This window comes from Asparagus officinalis, chromosome 7, assembly GCF_001876935.1.
Source record: "Asparagus officinalis chromosome 7, Aspof.V1, whole genome shotgun sequence".
Taxonomy (NCBI): domain Eukaryota; kingdom Viridiplantae; phylum Streptophyta; class Magnoliopsida; order Asparagales; family Asparagaceae; genus Asparagus; species Asparagus officinalis.
Window position 1 is genome coordinate 9,188,988 of NC_033800.1, and position 7,061 is coordinate 9,196,048.

Genomic DNA, 7,061 nt, shown 5'->3' on the forward strand with positions numbered 1-7,061 from the left:
TTCCTTGATAATTCCCGACAGAAAACTTATCTCCTCCTAACCCTCAATTAATTATAATACAACCATTTTCCTTAAAAATTCGGCAGGGATAATGAGGGAGGAGAGGGAGCGGAGGAGGTTGGCGGGGAAAAGAGGGAGGGGCAGGATGAGGAGGGTGATACGGATTGGCTCGGGAAAGGGGGATCATGGTGGGGCATGGGAGTGGTGTGAGGAGGATGACGAGGGAGAATGGTGAGTAGGACGGGCGGTTGGGGGGAAAGCGGGAGGCGGGAGGGGAGGAAGGGATGGAAGAGAGGAGACGAGTGAAGACGAGGAGGAGAGGAGAGAGGAGGGGAGCTAATATTTTTTCTTGATAATTTGGATGAGATTTATAATTTTGGAAGATAAGGAGGGTTAAAACTATTTTCTTTTATCTGGAATTTTGAAAAAAGGGAAAGATGCTTCCAGCCCCAAAAACCAAAAGAAACATGCTTCCAACCCCCCAAAACTTTTTCATTAACGGGCTCTTTGCCCCAAAAACTTGCGCGATTTTCTTCTAGCCCCAACAACCCCCCCGTGATATGTTGTTTAAACCAACATAATATTCCAAGATCTTGGTTTCCTTTTTTTATTGTGGCAGAGGAGAGCTGAGGCACCCACCTGGGACCCCGCCCACGCCACGTCGCGACCCCGCGCGAAGACGCGTTCCAACCGCCGCTCCGGCGGCGTTCCACTCAGTCCCCTGTCGGCAGAAAGCCAAGCGTGATCTCGTCGCGACATTCAGGCCGTCCACAGATCCCGGATCGAGGCGTGCGCGTTTGTGACGAACGAGGTGAAGAGCGCTCAGGTGTCGATCTGGAAGAAGGAGGTTTACTGAGAACCAGGGAGTTTTGGGAAGGAGAAATGTGGTTCTTTTGGTTATTCTCTAGTTATTATTTATTAGGTCCTAAAAGTATCATAAGTGAGCGAGGGATCCTAAGGTCATTTTTCCCTTTGTAATTAAGTTTCTGCCTTAGATAATCATGCCTTCTATGCTTATTTGTTATATCGGTGATAAACTGTAATCATTTTTGGATCAATTATTTTATTATTTGAGGCATGAACTATGACAATCGTATAAGTGAAAGGAGTTCATTATCCAGGCTTTTCTATATCGTAGTATTTCCGCTTGCTCGTGGGTGGTGTGTGCCATGCTAACAGGTAATAGGCAAGCAGAAGACTTCTTCTGTGTTCAATTTCATTGACAAAAGTCATCTAATCGTAAAGTGTTAAATGACAAAACGTTCGTCTAATCTTGACCGAATTTGCGGTTCACAGAGCATTTTCCTAAGTTTACATGAAATTTTTCAAAAGCCAAGCGAGTTTACGTGTTGGCTTGTGTAAGGTTAGCGTTGGTTGTTTACAAGCCAACGCGTAACCTTAACAAGAACCCGTAACCTTACAATCAACGAGCGTCTTGAACAAGCAACCCGTAACCTTAACCAACCAACACGTAATACTTGAACTTTTGAAAATTTCATTAAAATTATGGGAAACACTTTCCTGCCAATAAGTTCAGCTCTAAGTTCCGTAATTTTCGTAAACCCCATAGGAAAGCAAACAAACTCCTTTGTCCTGTAAAATCGATAGCTTCTATGCTTATTTGTTTATCGGTGTATACTGATCATTTTGGTTCAATATTTATTTTGAGGCATAACTGATGACGAATGATTAGTAACATACAAGGAAGTTCATTATCCAGCTTTCAATATTCGTAGTATTTCCTTGGCTCGTGGTGGATGTGTGGCATGCTAAATGTATAGGCAAAGCAGAATTATTTCTTGCTGTTCAAAAATTTCTATTGCAAACAGTCTCTAATTCGGTAAGTGTAAATGAACAAAGTTCTCTATGCGTACGAATTGGGGCTTCACGAGAGCATTTTCCCTTAATTTAATGAAATTTTCTAAAAGCCAAGCGATTTACGTGTTGGTTGTTAAGCGTTGCGTTGGTTGTTAAGTGGTTATACGCGTCGTTGTTCAAGTACGGGTTGCCTGTGTTAAGGTTCTAACGTTGGTTATTAAGTGTTTACAGGTTGCTTTTAAGGGTTACGGTTACATTACAAAGCAACCCGTAACCTTAACAACCGCAAACCTAATAACCTAACGACGCTGATACCTTAACCAACGCGTACGTTTAAAAGCAACGCCGTAACCTTAAAAGCAACCGTAACATTCACGAATCAACGTGTATAACTTCAAGCATCACGCGTAACACGTTAGACAACATACGCGCAACTTAACCAAACACGTAAATCGCTGTTGGCTTTTGAAAATTTCATTAAAGCAACGCGTAACCTTAACAAGCACCCGTACCTTAACAATTCAACGCGTAACTTTAACCAAGCAATCCATAACTCTTAATCAACCACACGTAAATCACTTGACTTTTGAAAAATTTCTTAAATATTAAATGAAAAACACTTCCGGCAATAATATCAGCTCTAATTCGTTAATTTTCAGTAAACGCATAGGAAAGCAGAACACATCAACTCCTTTTGTCTAGAAAACATGCCTTCTATTGCTTTATTTGTTATCGGGTATACTGTAATCATTTTGGATCAATTATTTATTTTTGAGCATGACTTGGCGAATGATATATACATACAAGGGAAGTTCATTATGCCAGCTTTTCTAATATTCGAGTATTTCCCTTGCTCGATCGTGGATGTTGGCCATGCTAGAATGGATTAGGCAAAGCAGAAGTACTTTTCTGTGTTCAATTGCATTGACGAAGTCTCTACGTTAAAGTGTAAATGACAAAAGTCTCTAATCGTACGAATTTGGGTTCACAAGCATTTTCCCTGAATTTTAATGAAATTTGTCAAAGCCAAGCGATTTCGTCTTGGTTGTTAAGGTTAGCGTTGGTTGTTTAGGTTATAGCGTTGTGTTACGGGGGTTGCATTGTTAAGGTTCTACGTTGCGTTATTTAGGTTAGAGGTTGCTTGTTAAGTTTAGCGTTACATTAACAAGCAACCCGTACCTTACAAGCAACGCGTATAACACTTAACAACCGACGCGTATAACCTTAACAACCAAAGCGTAACCTTAACAAGCACCTACGACCTTAACAAGCATACCGTAACATTACAATCAACGTGTATATACTTTACATCAACGCGTAAGCATTAACAACTCAACGCGCGAACCTTTAACAAAAACACGTAAATCGTTGCTTTTTGAAAATTTCATTAAAACAACGCGTAACTAACAAGCAATCCGTAACGCTTCAACAATCATACGCGTACTTACACAACACGCCGTAAATTAAAACCAACACGTAAATCACTGACTTTTGAAATTTTTAAAGATTATGGGAAACACTTCCTGCAAATAAATATCAGCTCTAAGTTCGTTAATTTTCCAGTAGGAAACCAGTAGGAAAGTACAACACAACTCCTTTTGTCCTAGTAAATCAGCCTTCTATTGCTTATTTGTTATCGTGTATACTGTAATCATTTTGAATCAATATGTTTTTTTGGCATGACTATGGACGAATAATAACTACAAGGAAGTTTCATTATCCAGCTTTCTTATTGCTGAGATATCGCCTTGCTCGTGGTGGATGTGTGGGCATGGTAAATGGTAATAGGCAAAGCAGAAGTACATTTTCGTGTTCACAACTTCATGCAAAAGTCTCTAAGTCGTAAAGTGTAAATGAAAAAGTCTCTAATCTTAGCGATTTGGGTTCACGGAGCATTTTCCCTACCCTCCCCTCTTTACCACAATGCTCTTGACTAGTTTTCTAAACTAAAGCGATGGGACGGGGGATTTGGGATGGAAATCGACGGCACATACAATCCCGCACGGTGCTTAACTTAATAAGAAGTTTCCCTTCACCGACGGCGGAGGATCTTTGGTGGTGTGCTGGGGACTCCAAGGCCTGAATCTTTGTTTGCGGGGAGAGTTAAATTGGAGCGAAGCCGTTTGCGAGATCGCCGGCGACAGAAACGATCCAACGCGGTGGATAACGGCGGAGTGGTTTTGGGGCGCGACGACGGGGGAGGCGGATTATGGTAGAGAGGAGGGTGGGCAGCGGGGGTGGGGCAGCGGCAGGTGTGAGAGTGGGAGGAGAGGGAGAGCAAGAGGGCCGGATTGGCATGGTTAGAGAGAAAGAGAGAATGGGGTAAAGGGTATTATAGTCTTTACCTGTGTAAAATCTTGGGCTTTGTGTTTTGGGGCTCAGTGAATAATTAGTTTACTTTGGGGCAAAGAGCCCGTTGAAAAGTCTTGGAGTGTGGAGACATGTTTCTTTTGTTTGGGGCCTAGAAGCATTTTTCCCTTGAAAAAAATATCTTACCCATAAATAAAGTGTAATAAAATATAATTGTTGTTCGCAGATTTTTTAAATATAACAACGGCAGCGAGAGTCGGATAAAAATACCAATTTGATATGATTAACCCAAAACCAAGAAGAATTTAAAGTTTATACAATACCACAAAATACATAAAAATAAAATAAAATTACGTCAAGAAAGATTGAACAATTACCTCCGACCAGGATGAAGGGGATCTCGGTCCTCCGTAACCTCAACAGCCACAACTCCGCCAACTACATAAATATCAAAAAGGCACATAACATTCTGAAAATTATTAAAAACCAAAACCTATCGAATTTTCAACTTTTTTCCACATGGATCGCGTCACCCAATGGAAAGTCACCATGTAGGACAGGATCGGGAACTGCTCCATTGATCGCTCCAGGAGACCGAACAGGATGTTCCAGCGTGTTCGCTGCTGTCGCTGGCAGCTCAGCAGCGTGCTTCATGTCCGAAAGGTGCCCCCAGTCTTCGTCCGTTCACGCTCGTAAGCCAGCCGAGTGCCAGCCTATTATTCGTTTAACCACCCTCAAAAATCGAAATCTTACACAAAAGGCCTACTTTTTTAGCAGAAAGTAAAGAATCGGGTCTCACGCTAATCGGAGCATAAAGGGCGGCGCAGTCTTCTCGGCGATGAAACCGCGGAGCTTCGCTCATTGCATCTCTCGACGGTTTCTTGGACTCCGCTCCCGTAGGATAAGATTTCACAGACATTTTCCGCAAAAAAAAAATTTTATAGAGATTAGTAAAAATGCACTAGAGGGAGGGGAAGACGCTGAGATGTGGCACCGGCCTCTACTTATTAGCGCTAGCGAGAGGAGGCCTTCAGGGAGGTTACGTAACTGACGATTTTGTCCCTTCTTCGCGTATCTTGGCTTGTTTTTTGGCATCGCTGTGGTGCGCTTGGGCCTGGGCTTTCGCACCAGTGTGAACGGGCGTTTTTGTGATTTGAAGTTCCGTCGGACTCGATCGCGGGTGGGGGGGCGGGGCAGTTTAATGAGACTACGTGGAGCGTTTGTATGTTGTTGCAGTGCGCTGTCGACTTGACTATAGTCTCTGTGTTCAAGGATGAGTCCACGTCAGCTTGTGTGTCTTTGAACCAGAAAGAAAGCGGCCATTTTTAAGGGGCTGTTTGTTTGGTTTCCTAAAAACCAAGAAAACCAAGAAATGGAAATGGAAAACATGAAAATCTCAAAAAATACTATTTCCTCCATTTCCATCCCTAAAACTCACCCACAACATCTAATAAAATATTATTCTCATCCAACAACTCATCCACATCATCTAATAAAATATTATTTCCATCTAACCACTCATCCACCACATCTAATAAAATATTATTTTCATCTAACAACTCATCCACCACATCTAATAAAATATTATTTTCATCCAAACATCACTCAACTCATCTCTTTTCATCATTTCAAATCACTCACATCATCCAATAAAATATTATAACAATTCACCTCATCTCATTAACATTTCATTTCTCCATTTTCATCCCAAAAAGTTATGAAAACACTTTTCTTAATCTTTCTTCACATCACCCAATAATACAATGACAACTCACCTCATCTCATCTCATTTCTTATTTTTAAGAATGAACCAAACAAAAGAAAACAACAAAACTACAGGAAATAAGTTTCTTATAATTTATTTCCTTATTTTTTTCGCCAACCAAACAACATCAAAACTAGTTTTCTTAAAAAATCACTCACATCATCCAATAATAATTTGACAACTAACATTATTTCATCTCCATTTTTTTGATTTCCTTCTTTTTTTAGCCAACCAAACACTCCCAAACCAATTCTTCATTTTAATAGTTTTCCATTTCTTTGATTTCCCTCTTTTTTTAGTAAAACAAACAGCTAGTTGAAATTTATTTATCAAAACAGTACAAGCGAATTATTTTGTCAATAGAATCGTCAAACTTAAAATACCTTTTTAAAAAAAATATCAATAGAGTCCTCTTATGAGTTTCTTCCTCCTAGATTTATGCAAGATTTCTATTGTTGCTGACATGGACGCGCTAAAGTTGTATTATTTTCTCAAAAGAAAATAATGACAAATTAAAGTCAAAATGAGTACATCTTTTCATATTTTTTTAAAGAAATGTGTCAAGACTCCATGTGGTCCAGCCCCATGAAGTTTTTCCTATATGCTTTAACCCCAAAAGAACCAACAAATTGTGACCAAGCCCTTTTTCACACTCTCCCAAAAGTTAACTCAAGCAAAATCTGAAAATACCACCTCCCCTTTTCTTCTTATTCTTCTATGCATCTTTCTCCTCGTCCTCTCCCCTAACTGCTCATTTCTCCTCTTCTTCACTCCTCCTCCTCTCCCCTAACCCTACCTTCCTTCTCTCTCTCCTTCTTACTCCTCTTGCCCTCAATCCCGCCATCTCCCTCTCCCGCATCCCCCTTCGTCATCACCGAGCCCGTCATCTTAGGCAAGCGCTGAGAGCCTGAGAAGGGTTAGAGAATGAGGAGAGTCGGTCGGCAAGATGGATGGAGAGAAGTATGGAGAAGAAGTAAGAGAGAAGGAGGGAGTGGTCGAACTCATCGAGATGAGATCCGGGGTGATGGGAGGTAAAGCGAGATGTAAACCGAGATTGGGAGGGAGTATGGATGGTTTGTTGATGAAGCATGGTCTATAAGAGACGTAGAAGTCTAGAAGATGGTAGGAGATGAAGGTTAGGGCTAGGGCTCGTGTCTAGTGGGTAATG